Source organism: Lolium rigidum, chromosome 2 (genome assembly GCF_022539505.1).
Source record: "Lolium rigidum isolate FL_2022 chromosome 2, APGP_CSIRO_Lrig_0.1, whole genome shotgun sequence".
NCBI classification, from domain to species: Eukaryota; Viridiplantae; Streptophyta; class Magnoliopsida; order Poales; family Poaceae; genus Lolium; species Lolium rigidum.
The window spans coordinates 126561976-126571975 of record NC_061509.1 but is presented as its reverse complement, the minus strand read 5'-3'; positions in this window follow the sequence as shown (position 1 = coordinate 126571975).

The window sequence follows — 10000 nt, the reverse complement described above, 5'->3', positions numbered from 1 at the left end:
CTCCTCCCCTTCCTCTCCTTCCTCGTCATCATCATCGTCCTCGCTGTCCGCCCACGCGCGGGAGCGCTTCGCCGGCGGATACCCGGCGGAGGAGGAGGAATCATCTTCCTCCTCTTCCTCCTCTACTTCTTCTTCTTCTTCCTCCTCCTTGTCGGAGGAGGTGGGGTTCGCCCAGGAGTGGAGGTCGTCTTCACTCTCGCTCTTTAGCTCCCCTTCGATGAGGAACTCGAGGTCGTCCTCCCCATCGGTCAGAGGTAAGTCACCTTCTGACCCGACGAGTGCTTCGGGTGGACCATCTGGTATGTGGTCAAAGTTCCACTCCTGCTCGCTCGAGGAGGAAGATTGGAGGGAGAGGCCTGAGGAGATAGAGGAAGAGGAAGACATTGCTACAGGGAAAGAGGGTTTTTTGGGTGCTGATGGACAGAACAGAGCAAGGGGATGAAGTGGTGAATCGTTCGGCACAGATAAATAAAGGGGATATAGTGGAAATTCAATGCCACATCAGTTTCCGAGGAAGTGGTGCCCAACGGAAAAGAATTTTTTTTTTGCCAGGTTACGCGGAGAAGTGGAGGAGGCAAGGCATCATGATGAAGGATACTGCGGCGGTTCTGCTCTGCCACGACATGACCAGACGAAGGAAAAGCATAATGATTTTGGAATTGTCATTTCCAAAACCAGGGGGGCATGTGTTATCACCAGAATTTGACCGGATCAGAGGTGGGCCGCGATTGAAGATGGGCTGGAAGATTATACATGGGAGGAATACATGAATCGGCCTTATATACCAAGTTTGGGCTAGTTTGCCCGTGTATCTGTAACATAGTAGGATACGTGTTGGTTAGATAGAGTTTGGGCTCGTGCCCGGTTGGGATTATTCCCACGTTAGAAAGTCTACGGACTATAAATATGTATCTAGGGTTTATGAAATAAACAACAATCACGTTCACCACAAACCAATCTAGGCGCATCGCCAACTCCCTTGTCTCGAGGGTTTCTTCCGGGTAAGCATCATGCTGCCTAGATCGCATCTTGCGATCTAGGCGAGTACACGTTTATTCGTTGTTCATGCGTTGCTCGTACTCGAATCCTTTTTGATGGCGAGCAACGTAGTTATCATAGATGTGTTAGGGTTAGCATTGTTCATCGTATCATATCGTCGTCGTCGTGCAACCCTTAGACGTCTAGCCGTCCTTACACCTATCTTAGGTGTAAGGGCGGCACCCCGCTTGATCATTATTTAGTAGATCCGATCCGTTATGATTGCTCCTTGTTCTTCAAGGATTAGTTTAATATCTGCATGGTTAGGCCTTACAAACGGGTTGAAGGATCCGAGTGGCGCGTAGGGTGTAGTTTGCTAGCCCTAGACGGGATGTTCCGAGGATCAACTTCGTGTTGGTTTTTAGGCCTTGTCTAGGGTTGGTTTACGATCACCGTACGTGGCCGCCAGGCTCAATCACGAGTAGGATGTTCCGATTATGCGGTGAAAACCCTAAATCGTAGTAGGTCGTTTTAGCTTTATTTTGATCAAGCAGGACCACCATCTGATCGTACACCTCGTACGCATCATGGGTGGATCGGCTCCTTGAGCCGATTCACAGAGCCGATCGAGGCTCGTATTTAATGTTTACGTGTATGCCATGCAGGAAACTAAGCGAGGCACATCCAACACCTTCCCGACCAGGTATAGGTCGGGTGGCACGCCCTTGCATCGGCATCGGACGTGCCTGCCGAGTCTTTGCGGGCCGTCGCTCGGAGGGACCAGGGCCAGCCGCAGTCCTGGGAGCCTCCCGGCTCTACAGTGTTGCCCGTCGCTGCTCGCCGGTGGGTTTCTGACCGCAACAGGGACCAGAAACTCCGTTCTGGCACCCTGCCGGGACGGGGAATTGGAGGAGATCATCACCATCATCACCACCGACGCCTCTCCATCGACCATCCATGCTTCCCCCATCCATGTGTGAGTAATTCCCCCGCTGTAGGCTGAAGGGGATGGTAGGGATTGGATGAGATTGTTCATGTAATATCCATAAGATTGTTAGGGCATGGTGCCTAGTATCCGTTGTTGGTACTTTTATGATATTGTTGCAACTTGTTATGCTTAATGCTTGTCACTAGGGCCCGAGTGCCATGATTTCAGATCCGAACATGTTATTGATTCATGATGATATTCATTGTTTTATGATCTTACTCGCAAGTTGTATACACATATTGCTGTCCGGAACCCGAGGCCCCAAAGTGACGGAAATTGGGACAACCAGAGGGGAAGGCTGTGATATGAGGATCACATGTGTTCACGGAGTGTTAATGCTTTGCTCCGGTACTCTATTAAAAGGAGTACCTTAATTACCGAGTAGTTTCCCTAGAGGCCCGGCTGCCATCGGCTGGTAGGACCAAAGATGTTGTGCAAGTTTCTCATTGCGAGCACGTACGACTATATACGGAACACATGCCTATGGTTGTTTAGTACTTGTATACTTGTTTTATTATTATCTCGCAAATGCCTTGTCTTGATTATTACATGAGTTATCTTATCCATGCGAGCGCTCGTTCATCCATCCCTATGCCTACGAGTATTTTAATCCTGCTTGTTTACTACAATCACTACTCGTTGTATTTATTACTCTCTTGCTTATATTTCACTACGCTACTCGCTATAAAACTGTTGCTACTCGATAAATTCTTGCGAGCAAGTCTGTTTCCAGTGCGGCTGAATTCACAACTCCGCTGTTAAGGCTTACAAATATTCTTTGGCTCCCCTTGTGTCGAATCAATAAATTGGGTTTTACTTCCCTCGAAGACTGTTGCGATCCCCTATACTTGTGGGTCATCAATCGCCTTGATCTCATATTCATACATACGTTGAGCCTTCTTGGCGAAGATGATGAACTCCCTATGGGTCTCATCCTTAGATTGAGGAGAAAGACCCAAGAGTATCTTGAGTAATCATCGACAATGACAAGTCCGTACTTGCTCCCACCAAGAGTATCATAATGTGATGGCCCAAAGAGATCCAAATGAAGGAGCTCCAAAGGCCTAGATGTGGTGTCAATGCTCTTGATAGGATGTTTCTTCTTGAGTTGCTTTCCGGCTACACATGCACTGCATACACGATCTTTCTCAAAAGAAATGCCGGTTAGTCCAACAGTGTGCTCACCCTTTAGGAGTTGTTTGAGATTTCTCATGTTAACATGACCAAGGCGGCGATGCCACAACCAACCTTCGTCATGTTTGGCCGCCATTAGACATGTGGAGGGAGAGGGGCTCTCTTTCGAGAGGTCAACCACGTAAAGGTTGTTCTCCACATATCCAACAAGGACCAATTTGAGATTGTCACTCCTAAAGACTTTCACACAATATTTAGTAAAATATGAATTGTAGCCGGCATCCGCAAGATGATATATAGAAAGAAAGTTATAACCAAGGGATTCAACAAGCATGACCGTCTCAAGGCACAAGTCCTTAGAGATTGCCACCTTGCCATACCCAAGTACCTTTCCCTTTGAGTTGTCACCAAAGGTGATGCTTGACTTCTTGTTAATATCTTCAATGAATTGGTCAAGCACACCTCTTCCTCCGGTCATATGATTGGTGCATCCACTATCAAACACCCATTTTGGACCACCGGAGGAATACCCCTACAAAATCAAGTAGAGGATTTAGGAACTCATCGATTAATGGGTTCCTTAGTCATGGCAACAAGATCTTTTGGTACCCAAATTGAGTACCCTCTATACGAATAGCCATTACGAGGTCCTACATAGTTAGCATAAACATCACCATAATAATCAATAAATAAAGCATAGTGATTGTTTGGCCCCGTGCGGTCACCACTAGTGGCTTTGCCCTTTGAGGCTTTGCCATCATTAGTGACCTTCTTGTTCTTTTCTTGAGCGGGCTTCTCCTTCTTGTAGTTGTTCTTCTTGTAGGGCTTGGGAACATACCCAAGTCCATGCTTTTGATTGTTTGACCTTTGCTTACTCAAGAGGTCATCCAATCCCATCTTATTCTTGGTTGCGGTGAACTTGGCAAGTTATTTCTTCAACCTAACATTTTCCTCAAGAATAGTTGCTTGCTCACAAGCCGATTTATTAGGATGATAGTTGAGACCATATTTGGTCACCAAAGATTCAAGATATGTTTTGGTCTCAACATGCAAAGATAGTTCCTCTTGTAAACGAACATGTTCCGCAACAAGCTTAGCATTCTCACTAGTAAAGGAGGTGGAGGAACTAGCAACACTTTTATCAATAATGGGATCATTCATTGATCCAAGAGCCTTCTTGTAGGTTTCTTGGAGTAGATCATGGTTCTCTCCAAGTTTCTTGAGCTCATCCTTAACAAGCTTGTTAGCTCTTTCAAGGTGGTCAAGATCCCTAGTGAGAGAAGCATGAGCAACTTCAAGCTCCTCCTTTGAGACATTGAGCTCCTGGGTCAATAATTGAGCCCTTTCAATAGTTTCAAGGTCCTTAACTTTATCTAGTTCATAAGTTTTAATTTGTTGCTTAAGGCCTTGAGATATGCACCTTTCGGTTTTTAGCTCTTGTCTTAGGAGATTGAGTCTCCGTTCCTTATCATTCAAATGATATTCTAATTCCTCAATGGACTCGTCCTTTTCTTTGAGGGAGTCCATCAAGAAATCAAACATGACAAGAGCTTCACCACGAAGGGTGCATCTAACTTTGTAAAGTTCCTTAAGCACATCTAATTCTTCTTGATTTTCAGGTTCATCATCAAGAACACTAGATAGAGAAGGTGGAGATTCCATTACCTTGGTTTCTCTTACCATTAGACAAGAGCCAACGATCGTAGAGGAGGGAGAATCATTGGATTCATCATCTTGAGTCGTTCTTGCCATGAAGGAGGAACTGACATCATTCTCTGTGGAGTAGTCCTTGGAGTAGTCATATGTGAAGAGTGACCCGGGCTTGGAGAAAGCCAAACCGACACTCCGGCCTCCTTTTCCTCATCTTCCTCTTCTTCATCGGAAGTGTACTCGGCCCCAACAAAGGCTCTTCCCTTGTTCTTTTTGTATCGATCGTTGACTCGGTTTGGCTTCAACCTTGGCTTGACCCCTTTGACAAACTTTGGCTTGTCTACCCTTTTCTCATAAGGGCACTCATTTGCAAAGTGACCATCTTCATCACAGTTGTAGCAGGTTCTCTTCTTCTTCTTCTTCTCATTGAGGAGCATTGGAAACTTTGCCTTGTACTTCTTGGCAAAGAAGGCAAAGTCTGTAGCGATATCACTAGTTGAAGTCATCTCTTCATCTTGTTCAATTTCATAGACTTCTTCTCTTTTATGGTCAGCTCTAGCCTTGAGGGCAAGGTTGTGTGAGGCTTCATCAACACGGTTCATTGCCATGAGCCTTTCTCCTGTCTTGGCCATGTTCTCATTGGCTGCCACATAGGAAACTAGATCATCGGCGTTCAGATCAGCACTTTTGGTAATGATTTGCAAGTTGAGTGCAAGGTTGGTGTCTTTTTGCTTGACTGCAATCATGGCAATGACCTTGGACTTTATGAATGCTTCATTCATCTCAAAGCCGTCGTTGTATTTCTCACATCCAAGTCACTTGACCTTCACTCTAAGAGCCCCAAGCCTTCCATAGGCATCGGCCACAAATTCTCCTTCTCTAATCATGAACATAGTGGCCTCTTGCTTTGCGGACTCATAAAGAGCTGATTGGATCAGATCGGTTCCCTCTTGGAGTACTACGATCCGATCCCACAACTCTTTAGCGGAGTCAATGTCATTGACTTGATCAAGGAGCTTGCGGTTGATGCCACTCCTAATCTTGTCACGTGCGGCAGCATTGAGTTGACGGTTGTAGAATTCGGTGGAGGTCAACCGAGTGGGATCTTGTGGCTTCCGGTATCCATCAACAATGATCTCCCATAACTCCACACTGCATCTGCGAATATGAGATTCCATAGAAGATTTCCAAAAAGGAAAGTTAGTTCCATCAAAATGGGGAACATTCCCACTATGGTTTATATGAGGCATGGGTGAAGTGTTTTTGGGATAGTCATGGTTGACGTCATGGAAACTTTCCCGAGAGGCCGAAACCCACTAGGAGTCCACTAGTCAGGTTCTTAAGCATGGCAGTCATTTGTGCCATTTGGCTTTGTACTTCATCCTCCTTTTTCTTTTTCTCGGCATCATATGCCAAGAATCTGGATTTCATTTCTCTAACCGAAAGGTTATGGTCTTCATCCATACCCTCGAATAGTTTATCCATCTCACTCTTAAGGCTGTGAAGCCCTTAATAAGAGTCCAGGCTCTGATGCCAATTGAAAGTTCAGAGATGGTAAACCTAGAGGGGGGGGGGGTGAATAGGTTTCTACAGATTTGAATTCTTTCTTTGCAATATTAGGCTTTGCGGAATATAAAGGTGAGCCTAATGCAAACTAGGTGATACAACCTATATGAGGATACAAGTAACTCGAGCACGAAGGCTCTCACATGCAGTTATATCACAAGTACGGTGTTCGGTTAGAGATAACCGATAGCACGCAGAGACGAGGGTTTATTCCTGTGTTCCCTTCCTTTGCAAAAAGGTACGTCACGTTTGGAGGGGTGGAGGTCCCACGAAGGATTCCCCACGCCACGAAGGCTCACCCTATTCCCCGGAGCCTATCCCACGAAGGAATAGCTCACTCACTTGTGGTAGACTTTGAGGTAGCCTCCAAACCTTCACAATCTTGTCAGGAGCAAATCCACAGGCCGGATGCTTCCGGACCACTCTTGCCCACCTAGGGTTTCCAATGAACCCTAGAGAGTAAGCTTCTTGATCAATACAAGGGGCAATGGGATTTGGCTTGGTAGAACGGTAGATCGGGACCTCCTTTATCTTTTCCCCAGAGGGATTTGAGTTTGGGTGGAGGAGGAGGTAGATCTGAGCCTTTTGGTGTTTTCTAACAATGGAGTATGTGAGAGAGAGCTCAAGAACAGCTTCATGTGTATTGCCTAACCCTACAGAGGTAGAAGAAGGGGTATATATATAGTCTCTTGAAATATGGCCGTTGGTGACTTGCCACATCAACAGTTTCTTCGAGAGACCCGGTCAACCGGGCCTGGCGCTGGACAGGCTGGTGCAGGGGCCGGTCACGACCGGGCCAGGGACCGGGCAAGCCGGTCCAAACCGGCGCTGGGGCCGGATCCCGACCGGGCGGGCTATGTGACATACTGGACATCCCCCGGCTGGCACCAGCGTGGGGTTCGGTTGGCGCCGGGGCCCCGACCCAGCACCCGGCCCAACCGGGTGTGTGACCGGACGGAGCCGGTCCAGACTGGGTCGGCGACCGGACCTTGACCGGACGAGCTTTCCGAGCTTACTGGACATCACCCGGTTGGCACCAGTCCTGGGGCCGATCGGCGCCGGGCTGGCCGGTGCCACGGCCGGTTTGACCGGGCCACTGACCGGCCAAGTGCTGAAACTCCCTTGTTGATTTTTCATCGAAGTGGGGGGGGGGTATCCCATTGCCTTCTTGTTCCATTGATACACCATTATACCTCTTTGGCTAATACCTGGGAATCATCTTGTAGACATGTATTAGACCAAATACTCTAGCACGGTGTCATAGTTACCAAAATAATGGATAAGGGTAAAATACCCTTACAACCTCTTTATGGACGACAAACGCAACTCCGCCGGTGACAAAGGATCCACTGCTACTGTTGTAGCGTTTGACAAAGAAGATCTTCCACATACCCCAGTGAGGATAAATGCCAAGAAAAGCCTCACAGAGGGTGATGAAAATAGCAAGATGAAGAATGGAATTGGGAGTTAACTGCCATAACTGGATCCCGTACGTATGAAGTAGACGCCGGAGAAACTCATGGGCAGACAAAGACAATCCTCGATACAAGAACGATACAAACATCACGTTAAAATAGGTAGGAGGATTGGGGCGTGAGGACAAACCTGGTAGGATGGCATTTCCTTCTTCAGGAGGGATCAAGCCAAGGCTGCGTGCCTTCTTCTCGTCACGCTTCGACATTGTCGAAGAGGGCCAGTCGCCGGGGGCATCCTTGGTCGCTGCAGCGGAAACTTCCGGCGTAGCCTTCTTCATCGCATCAACGGTTGCCTTGGTGATGGTGCTGCTCGATGCAACACCGGTGGCGGCGGCAGAGCCCTTCTTCTTCACCATCTTGGAAGATGATTGGGAGCAAGGCGGAGGATGTAAGAACAGCGATGGCGGCGACGCATAAGTTACAAGAAGGAAGAACAAAGGAGGAAGAAAGCGGTGAAAAGGAGAATGAAGGGAGTAAAATCTATATTTTTCTTTATAAAAGGGGAGTTACCAAGGGATTGAGCCGGAGGACCTGCGATTAGGTCACCACGTGTCATCAAATCTGTCATGCCAAAGGACATTTACCCCCACTACGCACGGAAATCAAGGAGGCACCTCGATCAACACGCAAGGATCAGTCATTTCCTAACTGACAGTGCAGAGGTAGAGTGAGCCCGTTAAGTCACGTCCTGTCAATCGGGCCGTCGCAGAAGCCACGTCACTGATGATGTCACCAAAAGTATCGACTCCTCATTGAGCGCCCGAAGGAATCTGTAACATTGAGTTGCTCGACTTAAGTCTACATATGGTTGCAAGCATCCGTGCCTAGACTCGGGGGCTACTCCCATCTGGAGCGCTGGACGCGCACCCGATAGAAACTATTGAAGACGAAAGAATTTGTATCCGAAGATTTCAGAAGATCCAGGAACATGCCCGGGGACTTGATTCTGAGTAGGGTAACGTTGTTTTGCCATCGGCAGTTAACCAGAATTGATTTATCGAGTAAGACTGGGTACGTTACTCCAATCCCTTACGTACTATCATCTAGCATGACTTCACTCGAAGTTTTGAAGGACCCGATATAGAAGAAGATATCAGATGATTACGACAGCTTGCAAAAAACATCAGCATCAAAACATTCGATTAGTACAACTTGAGTCTACACACGGTTGCAAGCATCCGTGCCTAGACTCGGTGGCTACTCCCATCGGGAGCGCTGGACGCGCACCCGGTAAAAATGTGCTCTTGATTTCAGAATGATGGAAAGGGATCAAGTCTTTTTGGAAACTATGGACATTTGGCAGAAGACAATTTTAGTCCCTACACGAAGCTTTACTTTGACCAGTCACTCTGGGGCTACTGATGTGGGCATTACCCTCGGATAACTAGTATTACGCTACCTCATATGGCCCAATCAGGGGCCCATGAAGATCATCTACCGACCAAGGTGGGCCAATACGTCGGTTCCAAAGAAGGATACTCATTCGAAGAAGGATTCTTGATGAACAAGGCAAGAAGACGTCAAAACAAGGGAAGATTAGAGATATAACTCTTTGTAACCTAGTCGAACCCGGACAAAACTCTTGAGACTTGGACTACAATATAAGGGCCAGGAGAGGGTCTGCCGAGGGACACACAATCATAACAGATAGATTCATTGCAAGTCTAGAGCTAGGTCTTTAGAATCTTAGTCTCTCGACGAGATCTTAGTCCTAGCCTTCGGCTACCCCATTGTAACCTGATATATTCGATAATCAAGATCAGACAAGCAGGAAGTAAGGATTTTACCTCATTGAGGGTCCCGAACCTAGGTAAATCTCTCTCCCTATCTGTTGGTATCCGATGTCTCGTGTCAGCCTGCAAGATTCCGTCAACCCTAAGCCCCAAAAGGTGGGCATTGCCGAGGAGCACCCTCGTCAGAGACTCACTAAGCTCATATCGATAACCACGGGGAAACCCTTAATTGCGATAATCAATATGTGGTTTGAGACTAGTCGCAGTGGTTATTTAGAGATGCGATGACCGATGGTTTTATGAACGCATCTTATTATGGAGCCCTCTCCACGCACTACATGATTAAAATCATAGTTTATCTTGATTAACATGAATCCTAATGCTAGAGGTGGATCTAATAATTTCCGAGAACACTTTGTCTGACTGAGTTTTACTTCATTTCTCACTACGTTTGTTACTTTATTGTTTTATTCACT